Source organism: Passer domesticus, chromosome Z (genome assembly GCF_036417665.1).
Source record: "Passer domesticus isolate bPasDom1 chromosome Z, bPasDom1.hap1, whole genome shotgun sequence".
Taxonomy (NCBI): Eukaryota; Metazoa; Chordata; class Aves; order Passeriformes; family Passeridae; genus Passer; species Passer domesticus.
Genome location: NC_087512.1, coordinates 41770073 through 41791202, shown reverse-complemented (window position 1 = coordinate 41791202; position 21130 = coordinate 41770073).

The following is a 21130-nucleotide window of genomic DNA, read 5'->3' as shown; positions in this document are numbered from 1 at the left end:
ACTGAAGTGAGGAAAATGGGGAGTTAGTTACTGTCAGAACATCTTTATACCTGACAGGGCCATTCCACTCATCCCCATTATTAGTATGATTGTTAAACTATTAATGATATTCCTTTTCCTGATGGGAATATCCTTTCTCAGACTTATATAAGAAGAAAAATACATACATGTACACAAATTTATATATATGAATGCAAATATCTTCAGGGCAGATGTCAAGAAGACAGGGACAGACTCTTTTTCGTGGTGGCCAGTGGCAAAGGTGCAATGGGCACAAACCAAAACTCAAGAAGTTTCATTTCAATATAAGGAGAAATTTCTTCACTTTGAGAGTGATTAAGTACTAGAACAGGTTATTCAGAAGGGCTGTGGTTCCTTCTCTAGAGATGTTCAAAATCCACAAGGATATGATTCTGTGCAAGTGTCTCTTGCCTTAGCAGCAGGGCTGGACTAGATGAGGTCCAAAGGCCCTTTCCAACCCCGACCATTCTGTGATTCTCTGATTCTGTGCATATGGGCTAGAGTCTGATGGAAGATATTTTCTTTGGACAGGTAGGGCTGGTGGAATTAACCTTACAGGATGCAAATGTTTTGGAGTGTTAGGAACACTTTTAAAGATAAAGCCAGAGAAGTAGGGAGCTACATAAACTTCCATTCTAATAGCAGCTAACCCTCTGATTTAAGTAATGATCTAAGCCAAGTTTTATTTCAAGTACCTTAAAATGGATTTGGGGATAGCCATATGAGAAAAATCCTGCCTGACAGATGCTAACTTTCAAGATGGAAGTGTTTGATTTTGCTAATATGGAATTGTGTGCATGGGAACTGTTAATGTGGTAGTTAGTGACCTGGCCAAAATATTTGAAGTCGGGTTCAGCCCAAGTTGAAGTTCACTTAGATGATAAAGCTTGTAGGGCTCTTTCAGTATTGGAGACAAGCGTACTTTACCTTTTCCATACACTGTTTTAACCTTTTGTATTGTAATGGGGACAGGGTAAGAAGGAAAGGAACCCTGATCTTGTCTTTAAGGGAAAATACGTACTTCCATTTCTTTAAAATGACCATCCTTGCTAGGAATAAGGACATTGCAGAACTGTGTACTGTAATTATAATGGAATTCTGCTGCATGTATTACTCACACTTTCTAAAATACCTTATCTAAAATGTCTGAATAATACTACATCATAAATTAGAAACAGAAAAAAAATCTAGCAAAAAGTTTCCACAGTTGGTCTACTTTAAAAGGGTCTAAGTGTAGACAGAATAACTCACCCTGCTTATCAACTTCTATCAATAAGTTACTGGGCAACAGAGAACACAAAGTCTTCTTTCTAGCTACAAAATAATGAAGGAATTTTAATTTAATTGTGCTTTAGAGTCAAAATCAGAAGTACATTGCATCTAAATGCCAGAGTTCAAAATTTCTGATTAATTGCTGAGACCCCAGATGCCCAGGCTAAAGATAATAATGGATTCCACATATTTTTTTTAAATTCTCTTTAGAACCACAAGAAGCATCAATTGTGAAAAAAACACTTGGAGAAAAGTTCATATCACAGAAGGCACTAGGCTGGATTGCAACTAATTTAATCAAAAGAACAAATTTAAAAATCTGTAGGTAATCTCTACAGATTTTGTAAAATTATAAAACGCAGGAGGAGATAAAAATTAAGAGATAACAGTGGGTGACCAGAAAACTGTGATTAAGTCATTATTCATGCAAGCCAAGCACCTGTGGTTTGCAGCAGTCATGCTAGTTTCTTCCCTTAATCCAAGATAAAGCCTGTGCAAATGTCTTTAGGAACTGTGACTGGTTCTAGAAGTCCTAGCTAAAAGCTATTATATATATTCTTCTGTGTTTTATTTTTCTGAAATGGGGACAAGTAACAGTCTCTTTTACTTGTAGAACTGCCAAAACATTGCCCTACTGAAAAGTGTATTGAGGCGAGATTAAAACATTCTCCTGAAATTTATGTACTTGATAAGATTTCAGACAGGATTAAAGACATAGAATGAATCTTTTCAATGAACTCCACTGTGAGCTTACTGAAGTGTTTTTCAGTTGGCTGTTAATGTTTATTCATGCTAAAGTAATCAGAATGCTAACATAAATTTTCTGTGGCCTTTTTTATAATTAAATTAATGACTAAACTTCTAAAATACTTAAAAATAAAAATACTTAATATAAAACAAGTCAGACAGTGCAATGTTTCTGTAGGGAATGCTGTCTCTCTTGTCCTACATTAAATTAAAGCTTAAGCAGATGTGAGGTTTGATAGATTTTATTTGATTAAATTAGCAATATAAATCATGCCAGACATCTCCTAAAATTGGGAAGATTTAAAATTGCATTTAAACACATGAGAGTAATACTTAAAATAGTTGTTGCTAAGTAAGAAATCTTTGTTTAAATGGTACTTTAAAATTTGTAGACAGTCTCAGCACTTTCCAGTTTGCTTTAAAGCAATGAATATTCAGCTGTTTCTGTTGTAATTTACAGCTGGGGAAATAAGCTGCTACATATATAGGACACTTGCAGTTAAGAAATGCTTTGAGCAGAAAAGAAGACGACATCATGTCAGTACTTTCTTTGGGCTTACAGCTGAGTGCCAGCCTGTGATTCTTGGAGCATTAGAGGCAGATTCGATAGATTCTGAGGCCTAGGAGGGAGTCTGAATACAGTGGTAGTGACAAGACCATGGTTCAGTATTATGCCTCTATCCACATTTTCCTTCAAAAAACTCCTTGCTAGACATACACGTTCCTTGAGAAAGGGCTTGGAGCTACCAAAGACCTTGCAATACAGAAAAGAATTCTGAAAACAAATGGCACACAGCATAGGAGACAGAAATGGTCCTGAAATATCAAAATGTTTAATACAAAGTGGTTTAATGACTAAAGTGGCGTTCAAACCTCACTAAATAAAAAAATAATTTAATAAATTTAATCTTGTAGAAGAAAATATTTTGCAGCACCACTAAACAGACTTCTAAATAGTAGAAGACCTGTATGCCATCAGAAGAATTTAATCCTAAAATTCTATAGAAGTGGTTTAATTGTTAGGTTGCTTTTTGTATGGCTTATTTAGTGCTTTACATTGCAAAACTGTTTATGGGGGCATCCCATTCCCTGTAGACTGAGCTCCCAGTATATCACGTAGTATGCATCTTTCTTTCATGGGCATTTATTTCAAGAATGCATTATAATATCAGTATTGTACTTTTCTAATAGCCTTCTCCCATCCCCTGCTTAAGTGTTATCCCTAGGGTATAATTCAGAATATAATCCATTGCTTCCACCACAAAGCATTAAATGAGTTATCTTATTGTTTCACCTCCACAAATTTAAAGTAAGAGAAGATAAGTGCACTGTAAGCTGGGAATTTGATTGTAGAGACTGAAAAGACTTTTTTGTAGGATTTAAAAATGAATCAATCCAATTATAACATACTGGTGATGAATTTCAGCTGCTACTGATTAACTGTGGAGAGGAGGTAATTATTCACGTTTTTTCTCTTATTTCATGTATCTTTCTTTGTACATAAACAAGATATGTACTGCTCACTGAACTATTTCTGATTTTTTTTTGTACATGTACATTTTTTGTAGGTTTGGCTCAGTTTCTTGACTCATTAATGATTTTGCAGATTTTCAAGTATTCAGCATCCCCACAGATAATCTGCTTTAGGGTTTCAACCCAGAGGGACTCGGAATGACATCCAGTGATGAAAAGAGAAGATCCACTCCTGATAGCTTCGAGAATTAATGAGGTGAAATAAATTCCAGAACTGCAACCATTTTGTATCTCTTCTGTTAATGACACTAACTGGTTCCACTGCCATACTTCCTTCCAAGGGCAGGCCAAGAATTAGGTATGGGTACAACTTGAATGATCAACACCTTTAATCTGGTACCTTTTAAACCTGGTCTACATCTTTGTATCAAAACACAGAAAACAGATTTTTTCTGACTTCAGTTGGGAAGTTACCATTTACTTATTTTGTATATTAATGTCTGTTGTCATGCACTTAATAAAGGTTTTAAGAACTAATTGGGTCATATATATGTCTGTAGCAGGGACCTCATACTTAAAATTAAAATACTATGGATCATTTCTGAGAAAGAGTAAACCTGGAAATGAAACTTGAGACAATTTTAGTAAGGAGGTAAAATGAAAGGGGATCTTTATTTGAAGGCCTTCAGAGGCAGTTATGGAAAGATGTCCACAAAAGCCCACACTCCCAGCCAGGGTGAGTACATTTTTATAGGTTTTAGGAAATTAGCATAATTGATGAAAAGGACCAATGAGGAGGACAAGTGGTGATGCCATTCCCCCCAGGTCGAGCCCCTTCTCTGGAGCCCCCCTTCAGCACTAGCTGTGCTTTGTCTGTGAGAATGTATCTCGAAGGGCTGTTCTCAGCCTTGGTTCCCTGAAGAACCAAGATAGCACTGGAGCCTTGTACCTCCTGGAGCTTGGAGCTCGGGGATTTGCTTTGTCTTTCTGCTTAAGGAAAGGCCATGGAAAATTACTGGGAAAACTAGCTGCTAATACAAGTGTCAGAGCTACAAATATAGGTGTGAAAAATACAGAGAACATATGAAAGAAAAAAAGGCCAAACCCAAATGGCATCAATATAATTGCCATTTGTTTTCTTTTATGGATGCATCTATGTCTTGAGATCATTAATTTTTTAGGCTTGAAATTGCTGATATTGTGCATATATATTATACATTTATGTATATTTGTATTTATAAAGATATATTTATTATAATGTGTGTTCATATATAATCTACCTTAATAATTGACTCTTAAATTGGAAGGACTTAGATTAAATATAGTATCTTCCCATTCCACTGTTCTACCATAACAAACATATTTTGTCTTGAATTCTGAACTGGGTTTGATTCAGCCTTGACAATCAATCATAATACAAGTAAGAGTCTTCTCTAAATTTGAAGATATATAAGATGTTTTCTACAGAATTCAAATTGAGCTTTAAATGTGTTTTTATTTTGCAAGTGACTGCTCAATATTTATTATATTAAAATGCATAAATACTTTCATACTTTCTATATTGAGAACATTCTGTGTAATGAGAATCCTGAATTAAACAAACTGTCTTACAGGAATTAAAACACAGGCTGTTAATCAGCTGTGATTTCATTGTACTATTTTCATTAACTCCAGCCTGGACACAGCAATTAAAATGGGTGAACAACAGAAACAGAATCACTCTATGTCCTTGTTTACTCCTGCTGTTTTTCCTGTGTCAGTAATGCTCAAGGGATGAAAAGGAATCTCTTCCGTTTCTCTCTGGCGCTATTTCCACACACTTTATGGTGTGGAGATCAAATATGCCATTCTCCATGCTGAAGTTTGTAATTAGTTTTTAGTGAGTATCAACATTTTGGCACAAATTTCTTTTTGACAGACTTGTGTAGGATTAATATGTAGACCTGAATAGCTGTTCCACAAAGTTGCAGTGTTTCCTCATGATAGTGATGGAACCTGGTAATTTTTCTTTTCATTGGTACAGGAGTGTTTTTGTCAAGTGTCATTTTTTTGGCTAATTTATTTTCAAACACCAAATCTTATTTCTCTTTTTTTCCACTACCATTTGAGCATTCTCATTCTGGTCTGATGTTGTAGTGCTTTCTCTCCTAAGTAATGCTATTGCCTGGATATTGTGAGGTCTCCAGTTTTTCTATTGCCATTGACTTTACAGGCTTGGAAACATTAATTAGTGTAAGTTCATGATGATTTTATAAAGCAGCTTTGATTGCCCTTGGATTTCAGGGGCAAGTGTTTGGTCATGGCCAATTTTGAGCCAGGTGTGTCAAGATAATGGAACAGATTATTTGAATTTTTATAAAAGCGTTGCTTAGTATTGCAGCATTTAAGTCTTCTAGACTGATTGTCTAGAATATCTAGAAACTGCTCTTCTGGAATAACATCCAGATATTCTGCTGCTGTGATCACTCAAATGATGGGAGTAGAAATAATACAGCATATAGTAGTACAGCAGCTTTTCATATCCTATACACATACACACCCCATTTGGTTTTCCATTTAGCCTTAAAAATCTCTGTCTATCTATGGGTGACAATGGTTGCTAGATGTTATGTAACACACTCCTTGCACAGCTCTTTTTGTCTGCTGCTACAGTTTGCCTTCTTTTCCCTCTACAGAGACTTAAAGTGTGTTTTTCAGTTAAAATGTGAGTTTATAGTGTGGGTTTTGTTTGGTTTTTCTTCTTTCTTTTTGGTTGGTTGTTTTTTATTTTTTTTTAATTATTTACTTTCTTTATTGATTACTATTTCACTGATCTTTCACGGTTTGTTTGTTTGGATTTTTTCTTTTATTGTCAGTGCAAGAATTGTGGCCTAGTGGTGTAGATTTCTTCATGTATGTCATATTTTTTAAAAAAACTTCACAAGTTTTGCTTTTTAATATTGTTTTTTCCCCCAAACGTTGGTCAAGATCCATGTCCCAGTGTGCAAATTTTGTAGATCATTTGTGAAAAAGCTACTTCAGACACCAAGCATAGTTCTATGTCTCATCCTTAACCCTTATAAGCCTCAGGTTCTTTATCTGTTCTTTGCACTTATCACTCATATATCATGGTTGCAATTTTTGCCTTTAAAATCAGATGGTTATCTTTTCATTGTCACTATATTGTTTTTATTCAAAGTGCTATGTGACTGGTGTACACTGTTAAGTATCTATTTTGGCATATGGGTATGCCTTACATCTGTTGAAACAGATTTTCCATCAGAGCAGTGAATTTTCATGAAGTGTGCTATGGTGAGAGATCTTAACCCTACATGTTTATTATCACCAATGCCTGAGTAGACCTTTTTTTGGGCTTCAGATACTCCTAATTAGCATGTTTCAGACTGCTCTCATTGATGTCAAGTAGGTAACTGTCTCATTCCATCATATTTTTTGAGAAGTCTTGCATTTCTGTTACAGCCCAATAACAAATATTAGACTCATTTATTTCTATCAGTCCTAGATTTTTTTTTGGGGAATTCAGCTTCCTTACATAAAACTTTGATATGGTATGAGAGTCCAAAAATGTTCTCTTCAAAATAACCATTTAATATTTTTTTTCTCTAGCTGCTATTTCCAAGAGGTTAAGTAATCCTGCTGTTACACTACTGGGCTAAAAACGGGAAGTTGTAGTAAAAGAGAGCTACTTAGTGAGCTGCAGTTTATCAACAAAATAAAAAAAAAGTACTTTCTGCATTAGAGAAAATAAATATTTGATAGATGGTGGAGGACTAAGAAAAAAAAAGATGACTGAGATAAGAATAAGAGCCTGAATCATGTTTTTTAGTATAGGTTTTTAATATGGAGTTATTTAAAGGCCAGGTTTTCACTTAAAATGTTTCTGTAGAAATCACTAGATGAATTTAACTTGCTGTGCTCTAAGACTATTAGCAATAGAAAACAGTTTTTAATTTACAATGTTAAAGCTTTTTGAAGTTTATATTTTTTGTCCTTTTTATAAACAAATAAGATTATATTATTTCTGTCAAAAGGAAGATATGTTAAAAAAGAGAGAGTCTTGTTTCTGTCGTGTGACATACCCTCTTTAAATTAGTTTCCCAAAGACAATGATTTCCCTTTCTGAAAACATTAAAGAGGAATTGACATGCTTTCTAGTTTCCAGCTCAGTCAGGAAACGGTCACATTCATTTCTATTTCTGCAAAAATTATTTTATAATTTCTTTTTAATCTGAATTGAAAATGAATTGACACTTAGGTGCAGTTCAATCAGTGTTAAGAAGGTAGTGTTAATAGCTTTGATGTGTGTTATTGGATTACAGATTATAGTAACTTTTTCTTTAGTTATTCCAGAGATTTTTCCTCCATAGTTCAGAATATTTTCCATCACAGTTTTACAGATATTGAGGTCCTGGGTCAGCTACTTATGGTACTTAGCTGAAAGAGGAGAATTTCTGATGACCATTCATAATTAAATGTGTCTTTAAAATCCTGTTTGAAAACTTTCCAGTTGTTTCCTTTAATTACACTTGTTTTTATTTTTCTTTCTTAGTTATCTGTCTTAATACATGATCCAATCCATTTCACTCTTGAATATTTCTGGGATTTTTGTGAAATTATTTGTCTACTTCCACAAGGACAGAAAGTAGATACACTAGAAGAAAAACAACACTAAGTTTACAAGAAAACTCTTTCTACTTCTGGAGCAGTACCAGTCAGAGGATTTGCTTGAAGAGCACAAATTAATAGAGCAAATGAGAGTGTAAAGAATAATAATAATTAAAAAAAACCAAAAAAAACCCAAAAAAAACCCCCAAAAAACAAAAAAACCCCAAAAAATACAAAAAAAAACCCCCATAAAATTAATCACTTGTATTAATAAGAATAGCATCTGCAATTCCCTAACTAGTGCAAAATGAAAATTATTATTTCTTATGCTTCGGGGCATAAACTGATCAGTTTAAGTTGAATGGAATTCTGTCTGGTTTTTATTGGTGTGAGTTTAAAAATCACTTAAATTATTGGACATTTTTATACCAATGTGCATACTTAGTAGCATGACATCTGTGCAAACAAAAGCATAGATCCTATGAAGATATTCACATTACAAAAAAAGAGATATATTTAAACAGTCTCAATACTTACATAATTAAGATACATACAGTTTTGAAATATTATTTAATTACTACATCAGTGGAGAAGGAAGGGTTACAGATGTCATTTATATGGACTTTAAGATTTTCACACTGTTCCCCACAATGTTCTTTTCTCTAAATTGGAGAGATAATGATTTAATGGTACTGTTAGATGGATAAGAAACTGGTTGGTATATAAACATGTGGTATTAATATCCACAAGATGGAGAGCAGCCCTGGGCAGAAGGACTTGGGGTGCTGGTGGCTGAGAGGCTGGACATGATCCAGCCATGGGCACTCTCAGCCCAGAAAGCCAAACGTGTCCTGGGCTGCATCCAAAGCAGCGTGGGCAGCAGGGGAGGGAGGGGATTCTGCCCCTCTGCTCTGCTCTGCTGAGAGCCCACCTGGAACCCTGCACCCAGCTCTGGGGTCCCAGCACAGGGAGGACATGGACCTGTGGGAGTGAGTCCAGAGGAGGCCACCAGGATGATCAGAGGGATGGAGCACTTCACCTGTGAGGAAAGGGTGAGAGAGTTTTGTTTGTTCTGCCTGGAGAGCAGAAGGTTTCTCTGACTTAATTACAACCTTCTATTACCTGAAGTGACAGTACAGAAAAGATGTAAAGGACTATTTACAAGGGCATAAAGTGACAGGGCTTGTTGTCCCTGATGTCTCTTTAATAAAGGGTTTGGTTCTAACAGCTTTCATAATGTGATTCCTGGTTGCTCTATTTCTTTGTATTCCTGCCAGGCTACTTGTTCTTCTGGTGTTTGTTTGTCCAGGAGTTCCTTTTTCATTCACTCATGTCACCTGCCATTTTTGTCTGACTTTCTCTTTGTTTGGATGCATTACTTGTGAGCTTGAAGGATGAGATCTGTGTCCTTCAACTGGCTTTCTTGGTCCGCTCTGCCTTCCTTGGCTTTATCTTGTGGGACTCTTTGAATCAGATCCCTGAAAAACTGGCTTTTCTGACATCCAGGATAGTGAAATCTCTCATAAGAAGAGCTTTAAGCTAGAAAAGATGGTGAGAGAAAGAATGAACAAAATTCAAGTGGGGAAGTGATTGATTATCTTAAGCATGCAAAGTGTATTGGATGATATGAGAATTTATAATCAGCAAAAGAATGTTGACGTGGGGTCATTCCACATTCTGTATGCATATGACAGCTGTACAAGACAAAATTTTTGGGAAGGTTTTCATATTTTTTACTAGGAGATGGTCATAGCTGAGTGCCTGTACACTGATGAATGCATGAGGAAGAAATAGGAGAAATTAGAGGTTTCTGTGAAATTAGAGGTTTCTGTGCTGTTGTAGGGCCATGACCTGATTGGAATCACAGGCATATGGTGGGAAAGCTTGTAACTGAAGTACTGCAATAGATGTATACAGGTTCTTTAGAGACTTGAAAGGAGGGTAGGAAGGTAGGAAGTTGCCTTTGATGTGAGAGAAGTGGGAAAACATGAAGCTTTGCCTTGGAATTCATGATGAGTTAACTCGGAGTTTATCAGTCAGGATTAGCAGGCTGATCAACAGGAATAATTTTTGTGTGTCTGCTAAAGACTGCTCCTGATCAGGGAGAGCAAGTAGATAAGACCATTTTCAGACTACTAGAGTTAGCTTCACATTCATAGGACTTGCATCTTGTGGAAAACTTCAAGGACCACAATATCTGCTAGAAGCACAACACAGAAGGACAGATCACAAAGGGTTTTGGAATGCATTTAAAAAAAAGCTTCCAGACGTGGGACTGAGAATCTGATTAACAATGACTTTCTGCTGGACCTGTTTTTGACAAATAAAGAAAAATCTCTTTGCAGATTTTCAGGGGAAGCCTTAGCTGTAGTGACCATGAGATTCTGGTGTTCCAGAGAGCAATAAACAAAGCAGAATCATAACCCTGAACTTCAGGGGAGCAAACTTCAGCCTGAATATTTTTCAAATAAACTCAGGGAATGTATATATCTGGAGAGAAGAGAGCTCTAGAAGAATTTGTTGACTTTAAAGAATCACCTTTCAAACTCCAGAGGAGTTGAACCCAGTGAACACAAAATGAAGCAAAAAGATAAACAAGAAGACAGTGACAAAACTCAGATGCAAAAATTAAGTGTACAAGAGGTGGAAAAGGAGAAAAATGTTCAGGGAAGAACACAGACAGGCAGTTTGAACATACTGAGACATGGTTAGGAAAGCAAAACTCACCTGGAAATAAATCTGCCAAGAGATGTGAAGGGAAACAAGAAAAGTTTTCAAAAGTTTATCAGCAACAAAAAGAAGACTATGGAAAATGTTGGTCTGTTGCTGAATAGGGCAGGGGATCTCATGATAAATAACTCAGAAAAAACTGAAGAAATTAATGCCCACTTGCCCTCTCTTCTGTCAAGAGCAGCAATTAGGAATCCAAGACAGCCTTGGTACAGGTGGGATTATTTAAATAAACAAAATTTTAGGGAATATTTAAATAAACAAAATATGCATAAGACCATGGAACCTGACAGGGTGTGCTGATGAGAGTCACTCCTAACTTTAAGTGGGATCCAGGGAACTACAGACCAGTCAGACTCGCCTTGATCCCTTGGAGCGTAATGGTGGAAGCCCTCCTGGAAAGCATTTCAAAACACAAGAAAGACAAGAAATTGATCAGAAGTAGTCATCGTGGGTTTATGTTTAACCAAAATGATAACCTTCTATTTGAAGATAATTGACTTGATGGATGAGGGGAGCACAGTGGATGATGGTTATACTGAGTTCAACAAGGTTCTCAACACTGTCTGCCATACCTTCATTGACAGACTGAGAAGTACAGGCCATAACCGCATAGGGAGCTGAATTAAAAAACAGCTGAATTTCTGGGCTGAAAGAGTTGTGGTCAGTGGTATGAACTGAGAACTAGTTACTAGTGGTGTATTCCAGGGTTCAACATCAGGGCCAATGCAGTTTAAAATCTTAATTAATGACCTGGATTCTGGTACAGAGGGCATTCAGCAAGTTTAGAGATGATATGAAGCAGGGAAGAGTGTTTTTCGTGCCAGATGGGTGTGCTCCTAGTCAGAGGGACTTTGACAGTCTGGACAAATCAGTAGATAGGAATCTCATGAAATTCATGTAGGTAAAGAAAAGATCATGGGAATAAGAAGACCATGAAACAGTACATGCTGGGGGACAACAAGATGGAAAACAGGCTGCAGAAAACAGCATGGAAAACCTGCTGAACCAATTGGTGCTGAGGAATGTATCAGAAAGAGACTAAAAACTTCCTCAGATGAGTTAGGAAAAATATCACCAGCGGGTTGAAGAGTAGTGACACTTACTCTCAGCGCTTGTGAGAACACATCTGGCTGCTGCTTCCAGATTTGGGTCCTACAGTACAAGAGATTTGTGGCTTTGGTGGAGTGAGTCCAGTTAAGCTTGCAGGTACTGGAACACTGCTATAAAAAAGAACAATGAAAGAGCTGGGCTATTTAGCCTGAAGAAGAGAAGTGAGATCACTTACGGGTTATCTTATCAGTGTGTACAAATATCACATGGCAGAGGATATGAAAGAGAAAGCCATACTCTCAGGAGTTAGCCTGGGACAGGATAAAATGAAAAATTCCACAATAAGTCTGACTATGCAGTGGAACAGGTTTCCCAGTGATTTTGGATAGTTTGCTCTCAAAGAGGTTAAAAATCAACTGGAGAAAGTCCTGAATATCCTTTCACAACTGCAAAGTTAACCCCTGTTATGATGAGGTGTTGACCACTGACATGTCTCTCTCAGCTTCCATTAGACTGTAACTCTGTAGTCACTCAAATCAGCGGGGACTGTCTCAGTCTTCTCACATTAAAAAGTCAGTTCTCCATAAGAAGGGCTGAATGCTGGAAATAGCAAGACCAAACTAAAAGTACCAGAAATTCTTCATGCATTTGAAACCTGATTCCTCCTGGATACATCAGAAATGTGTTGAAATAGATAGACTGCTTATATGTTGATGTAAAGTGTATATGTAGGTGGATAAGTGGATATGTGAAAAAAAAAGGTAAAAATAATAAATTCTGAGCCCATCACTTTATCTGTATATTGTATTCCACTCTTTTTGTGTCTTTTCTTTGGACAAAATTTGTCTGTCTGTTTTTAAAGCCTGAATCCTGAATGGACCTTTTGTGATCCACTTGCCTGTGATTCACTCTTAGCAAAAAGTGAGACTGCATAAAGTGCCTTAACCAGCACAGTTCTTGAGTCTGTAAACCTTCAGAGCCTGAGCCTCTGAGGTACTCTTGGAGACACTGCCAAAACACATGCTATCCCTCATGTTTAGGAAAAAAAAAACTATGATAGGATTTAAGTAGTTACCACCTTTTAATTCCTCCTTAAATCACAATAAATCCAAAGTATATGAAAATAACCAGACTTTTGCTGACCCAAGACTTCTGTCTGCCATATATTTTAGTGTTGCCTTTTTTATTGTTTTAGTACAGTAGTAAGGACAGTACAGCCAGGTTAAAAAATTTTAACAGCGAACCTCAGAAAAACCCCAACTGCTTTAGCAAGAAAATTTGCTAGTATTTAGGTCATTTGTACAATGGGTGGTCGGTTTTATGTCTATGATTATGTTTTTATCTCAGATTTTAATCTGTTTTCCATGCACCCCTACTGAAAAACATGGCACCTGAAAGATGTGACAACTTGTGGTCACCTTAGCATCTCTGTCAGACTTTGAGAGACTTCAGTCATCCAGTACTTGTCGATTTCTGAGAAAGAAATATTATTTTCAGCCAGCTTTATAATTTTTTTGTATCTGCAAGGCAGTGCAGATAGGTTAAGGTCACAAGCATTCAGGCCCTGGTGTTGTCTTTCTTCATATTTCTGAAACTAGTGTGAGGTTGCTAACAGTGAGGAATGACATAAAAGGAGTCTCAAAGCTGCACAGAAAAGAAGCTGATTAGGGAAACGAAGGCAGCAATTAAGGCCAGGAGGAAATATAAGTGACAGACAGAAGACAGGGGGCAAAAAAGAGTGATCTTTAAAGAGAACTGAGAACAAAGACAGGTCAGAGAAAATAAGAAAAAAACTGGACAATTACTGAGGAACAGAATTACAGAAAAGAGCATTTTCAGGTAGGTTTAAAACCTAGGATTTGAAATGTATTTTTAGGAATATAAGAAAATAGATGTTTTAGAAGTTGTGACAGAAACCCGTCTCAAAGAGTCTGAATTCTTAGGAATTATTAATTAGAGAGGTTATTACTAAAAAGAAATTCTGGTTCCCACTATTACTATACTTATCAGAAGAGCCAGTGCAGTTTTAAATATATATCCACATTTGGTTGTATAGCAACTGTTGTACACAAAGTGTACAGCTGTATGTCACATGTGGGAGAGGATCTTTGTCAAACACCCAGGACTATGACAATGTGCCCATGGCTCATAGCAATTCCTTACAATTTTGCTAATTGTACTCTTCTTGTCTGTACTTTGAGGCTGAGATGCTCCACAAAATTAGTACTTTCTTGTTTCTTGTAACATATCATAAGGAATTTGACATTTGGTGTTGGGACAAAATTTTCATCTTTAAAATCCTTAAAATCACCTAAGCTTCTGAGACCTTTATAATCTGGTCAGTCTGAACTATGAAAGACAGTACTCACTTGGAGAAAATTAAGTTATCTCTTAATTACTCATGAGTCAAAAACTGCACACTCTAGTATATTTTTTCTTTTTTCAGAGGCATGGGGTGCTATGAAAAGAAGAGAAAATTTGGGAATTGGTTACCTAATGGAGGGGGAGCAGGAGCATGTTGAGTGTGGCAAAAACTCATAAGTTTAAGAGGCTGAGTGGTGCTGTATGGCAGATGATGCTGATCTGTCTAAGCTGCTTTGCTGAGAGCGTGTAGATAATTTTTCTTTTTCTGATATCACTGTGCAAGGATAATTAGACTTCATTGCTTCAGACTGTCATGGGTTTTCTGAATTTGAGAGGTTATAACCTGTGAGCATGTAAATCTGAAGTACTAGTGAGTTTCTGATGTATGTCTATGCATATGAAGTACAAGTGAGTTTCTGATGTATGTCTATGCATATGAAGAACAGGTAGTATTATACTTTGCTCGTTGTAGTATATGCATTAATTGAAAAAAAACAAGATTGAAATGTAAAGAGGAATGATGTACACTAAATCAAAGATGTGTTATATACAATAATCAGATTCATTTGCTGTATTTACCTTTTTTTTTTGTTTGTTTCCTAATGCTTCCTTTTACTCTTATATTTTTTATAATACCTTGATATCATACACATTCAAACCAAGCAGCATAATGATACTGGACAATTTTCTTTTTTATTCCTGCAATACTTCAAGCAGAGAAAAATAAAATCAATAAACCTTCACTTGGTTGTACTAGTCAAACAAGCACTGGTTCCTTGAAAATCAGTAAACTTGATGTATGGAAACATAGCTCTCCTGTGGAGAAGGGAAGACATTAGTTCTGCATGGTACTCTTCAGCAGGACCAATAGCAATGAAGTGTCTATGACATAATTCTGACATAGGCAGTAGACTCATAAAACTAAAGTATGATTACATCAAGCAGTGAAAGGAAGCTGCTGCAAGGACAGTTATGGAGAGAGACAGGCAGCTAAAGAGCAGTAACAAACCCCTACACTCAAGGGTTTCGCTGGCATCATTCTACCAGCTGAGTGTAAAACACCTGCATCCAGCTCTGCTGTTTGCTCATCCCTTCTTCCTTTTTTCCATCCTGCTGCTACATGCTTTTTTGACTGTTGTCTGCAAACTTTAGGCAAACAGCTGGTGTGCCTGATACTTCTCTTGCCAAGAAAGGTCTTGGATAACCTAAGATGAAATATTTGAGGTTTCTCATGGTACAATGTATGAATTCAGATATTAAGTGACATCATCCTTGAAGAAAAATACTGCAGCTGACTGCTCAGGGTTATTTGTAACATTTGGTTTAGATTAGTTTTACTGCTAAATTCCTTTTCCTTTTTATGTGTGTCTTTTTTTTTTTTTTTTTTTTTTTTTTTTTTTTTTTTTTTTGCTTTTGTTTTGTTTTCAAATTGACTGGCTAGGCACCAATTCAGAATGGTCTGAGTGTTAAGATAATTTCTGCTTGCTTAGAGAAGCCTTTAAAAGCTCTTCATGACAAGAGTGAAGTTTGTAATCCACCACTACATGTACTACTCTTTGTAACTGCACGTTGCATTTATACAGACTAGAAAACTTGTCACACTGCTTGATGCAATAAATCAGTAGCTATTGAAAAAAGCTGCCAAGTTCATGGCAGGAAGTGTAAATTATTCATGTCTCTTCAACAGCAGTTTAAAATGAGAATGTCCAGATAACCAAGAGATCAATCACCATGCTAAAAACTGCCTTGGTCTGCCAAAGGAAATTAGGTGAAAGAAAGTCCTATAGCTCTGTCAAAATCAGTTTGTCATAGGTAACACCAGAAAAGAGTGTATTCATGAAGATAACAACCCCAAACAACACATGCAGGGTGCCTTTTTAATGGAACCTATCACTTTATCACTTTGTCTTTCTATACGCAACATAGAAAATTAGGTCAAAGTAACATTAGTGTTTAGATGTTGGCTGCAATAATTTTTGTTCAATGCCAAGTGAATGTCAGGAGGTGCTATCATTCAGAAAGGTACTACCTGTGTCAGTTACAGCTTCAAAACATCTCGCACCAGTTCCATTTCTTGCAGTGTTCACGACATGGAAAATGTATTACTTTCAACTATAGGGAAAATACTGTGAAAGAGTCTTAAATTTTCTTCCCCTCAAGAAAAACATCTTTTAATTGGAGGGGTTTTATACTTTTAGAAAGAAAATAGGACAAACAAGAGAGGAAAAAAATGAATGACAAGCTCACTGAATCCTTCACATTTTCTTAATGAATTGAATATACTTGATACTCAGATATTCTTCCAACATTTCAACAGCAGATGATAGAATGCAAATGAGCCCCACTTGTTATAGCAGACTGTTATATCTAAGGCCTTGAAAAACATCAAAAAGAGCAGGATAAGATCAGTTAGAGTACAATCAGCTATAACCTTTCACTGAGACTTGAATTTCTTACAGAAGTTTTAAATGTCACTCAGAAATTAACTCCTCAGAAATTAATGGGCAAACATTTTGATCAATTACAAATTCCAGACTAGGACAGAAGTATCCAAGATAGCTTCTGCTCTGTCTTGTAAAGGAATATTTGACTAACTGATGAGAATACAAACACTTCCAGTAGGTATGGTCTATATGGTAGATTTTGTGCAACAATTTTCAATGACATTATAGTTCGTATTGAATGCTTTATGAATTTCCTTCACACAATAAAATCACCTGGGCAAAGCCTGGTCTTGGAAATATAATTTTTCTGTGGAGTAAAATTGGAAAGTGTACAGTGACTAATTAGCTTTTAAAATTTATTAGCAATATAACAGTCTTCTTTTCATATGTAAGTTAAGGGGCAAAGTTACAGAAAAGAGGAGAAATAGTATGATAACTTGAAGTTATATAGGTGTATATCTGAAGGTTCTGTTATATATTAATGAGAAAATTCCATGCACGTTGCATGTTATGATGTTTTATTCCATCACACCAAGAAAAGCCAGTGAGGAAAGATGGCTGTGTGAAACAGAGAACATAATTTGACAAGTAAAAATGCCATCATGTGGGGAAGAGATCATCCATTCAGTTATGTGTCAAACATCTTTGTACATTGATTTATATCAAAGATGCATAGTACTGAATGCAGCTGGTGTAAACTCACACGTCAAGAGTGCAAAGCAGTTGTGATGTGGAAAAGCAGTTAAGGATCATGTTACAAACTCTGAGAAAGGACAACCTGAGCAGGTGACACAGTCAGAGGCAAGTGCAAGATTGTTATGAATGATGCTTCTGAGGTCTGCCAAAATGCCAGATGTACTTTCTGAATCTTACAGATCTTGGCATCCACATGACTATCTGATCAACCATAGAAATGATGGAAGAGAAAGGGCCACAAATGTTTCCACAAGTGATGGAAGAGAAAGGGCCGTATGTTCAGTACAAACAGTATGTTATGTCTCCTTAAAGCTTTCCATCTGATCAAAGAAACCCGTTTTGAATTTATGAACCCTATGAATTAAGACTTGATGTGTTTTATGGAGCAGAAAGGGAAAAAATAGGAAGGCAAAGCAGAGGCAAAGTACAAGAGCTGACAAGCTGACATGGAGATAACTGAATGATTCTTGTATTGCTCAGCATCTCTATACAAGATTATTCTTCAGGATGACCAAATAAGAGAGTTACATTTCCAAATTCTAAGAATCAAACTTAATAATTTAGCCAAGGTCTTAAGCTGGGCTGTGTCATATGTATTAATTTAATGGTTGTTATGTATTTTGAAGCTATAGAGGAAAAAAAGTTGTTCATTTTCTTTATGACTAGGCATTTAGCATTACCTTATATTCAGTTTAAAGAGATGTACATTGGATTGTTTGCCTTAGGAAGGTGTTGTAACTATAATATTTGATTTAAAATAAAGTGATGAGCTCAAGAGAAAAAATAATTGCCATCCATTTCTTGTTAAACTTCCAATAATTAGACTTTTAGAAATGTAATGTCCAATCTAGGGCTTTAATTTTCTTAATGACTTTAATTTTGGGATGAAGATGTAGACTTGGAGATTATATCCAAGTTAATACACTTGTATTTGTCGTCTGGTTGCATTAGTAGTCCTTGAAGGCAAGGAAGCCAGATGCCCAAAGTTAATATTTTAGAGGTCCATTTATAAGTAAGGATTGAAAGTCAGTTGGGAAAAAATGATTACACACAGATTATACAAAATCCCTATTAATACTGAAAATGTATTTCTTCTAAAAAAGCCACAGGCTTGCAGCACAGAGTAAGGAAGACAGAGGAACATAGCAATTCTGAAAATTGTGAATTGAATATTAATAACTTAGCAAAGAACATGAACTTCCTAAAAATGTTACAGGCAAAATAAAACTCACCAGGTGTCTAATACTCTGTTAAGATTGATTTTACTTCCTTCAGTAATTTACATGCAGGCAGTGTAAAACATGTTATTAATCATATATCACATGCCCCTGAGTGAGCCACAAAGAATTTCAGCCGCCTGTCAAATCATTCTTATTTTCTGAGATATGCATAAGAAAAGTATAATTATGAACATAGATCAAAAAGTGTTGGAAATAAGAAGAGATGACTGTGAAGGGAAACAGTTCATTCATAGACAGGAAAAGCTTTAGAAAAAATTTAAGTACAGGAAAAGCTTTGAGTAACAGGAACACAACTCATTCTAATGTATCTGAAAGAAATATCATGTTTGCATGGAGTGTTTAGTAGAAGTCAGAGCTAAAGTAACAGACACGCATGAAAATAGCACAATATTATGTGTATCCAGGAGGAAATTTGCCATATCTTTTCTTGTAACTTCCTGTACAATATTTGTGACAGGTAAAAGGAAAACATTTGCAGATGCAAGTCCAGTGTCAAGGGTGGTAAGCCACAGGAGCAGCCAGATGTAAAGATCTCATGTGAACTTTATCTTCAGAAACATAGATCATCTAGATGGCCATCGGGAGAAGGGAAACTGTGTTCTAGACGTAGGTAACCATGGGGAGGCTCAGTGAAAGCTATAGTTAGCTAACCTTCCCGGGTGAGTTAGCTATAGTTGTCTATATATCTAACTATCTATATCTATAAGGGTATATCTATATATAATGCATATCTATGTATAGATATATAGATATATGTATCTATAAATACTAACTGCAACTGTAACTAGAAAATAGGAAAGAAACATCTAGGAAGGCAAAGGAGATTAATGACGCTTAGAAATGAGACAGGATGAGCTAGGATTTTTCAGATTTGTCCCTTCCTTATTCTCTGTTACAGAGAGAATAACAAAAATGCATCTCTGATCCAGGCTTGCATCAAGTAGGATGGCATCTCTTTTTTTGGGCTTGTTAGCACTGCTGTCCTCTTGGAATAATTTATTCCTAAGAAAGTTGTTTAAATGATATTTTCTTCTTTCATCCTATGTGTCTATGAGCTTTTGTTTATTGTTCTGTGCATGAACATGCATCCAGTCCTGATTAGAGTTCCAAGTTTTGACAGATGTCTTTATTACCCAGTGGCAGAGGACTTTTCCCTCAGGCGTTGCTTTCTGGATGACTTTATTTGACATAACTGGTGTGTATTGTTGAATTCCTTTTGAAAAGTTCTCTTGTGGGATTCCATGCTGTCATGCATCAAGAATTGTATAGTCCTTTTATTTAAAAATCAATAAAATAAAAGTTTAAACAAAGAGAAGCTACTGATAACAAACAGTTTAATCAAAAGAAATGTTAGGTTCATTTACCTTGCAACATACAGAAGTATTGTATGTAAGGAAGGGCCCTGAGGTTTTCATTAAAACAAAGTAAAGTTTTTGATTCCACATGTCAGGGTTCTTTATTAAGGACTTTTTTAAACATTGCAAATATTGCTCACAGGAAACTTTTAAAGAAAGATTGACAATTTAAAGGAAAATAGTTTTTTGGTGAAGCTTTTGTGATTCTTCTCGATATGGTCAAAACCAGTTTGGTTCCTCAAACATATTCTGTTTTGTTCTGGTAGATATTGTATTATTCACACTATCAAAAAATTATCCTCAAATCTATTGTTGATCAAAATCAGAGAGGATGTAACATGTTAGAATAGAAACTATTTTGAAGTAGAGACATTAGAGACTTAACAAGAAAAATCCATCGAAGAAATAAAAAAAATCCTCAGTTGTTGTAAGGCATCTGTAATATATATATATATATTTATATATATTTATATAAGTGTATAAGTGTCCTGAAGCATTTCTCAACCAATTGAAACAGAATTTAGAGAATATATCATAATTTACTTATGTATGGAAATCAAAGTTCCATATTTAGTGACACTGCATTATATTAATGAACTGTGGAAAAATGAAAACTTTGTACATTGGATGATGTTGATCTTTCTGGGAAGTCAAAGCTGGTAAGATGGATTCCCCTCAATAAATGAAGATCTATAAGATTTTAGGTGATGGCAACAATTTTTATTTCCCATCTAGGCATTCTGTAGAAGGTGATTACACGAAACTAGTCATCAGTCTGTAGCAGCTGGATCCTCCTTCCTGCAAATGGCCTAGATGGGGTGGATGTGAAGGCTTTGACTTGCATTTATGAATTCCTTTTGTGATGGTGATTTTCATGGTCAGTGGACTTCAAATTTGAAATAAGATATTCTGTGACATCTGAATCCATGTGGTATTTCTTCCTCTGAGACAATAAAGTACATCAGCATCACCCTTCAAGTAAAAATCCTTGAATGTAAAGTCCATGCTCATAACAATCAACGTAATTAATAGCTACTTTCCTACTGTGTTGTTGTTTAATACAGCATGGTGATTACCATGTGAAAACACACCAGGATTGGTCTTTCAATCCCTCAGCATGTTTTGATAT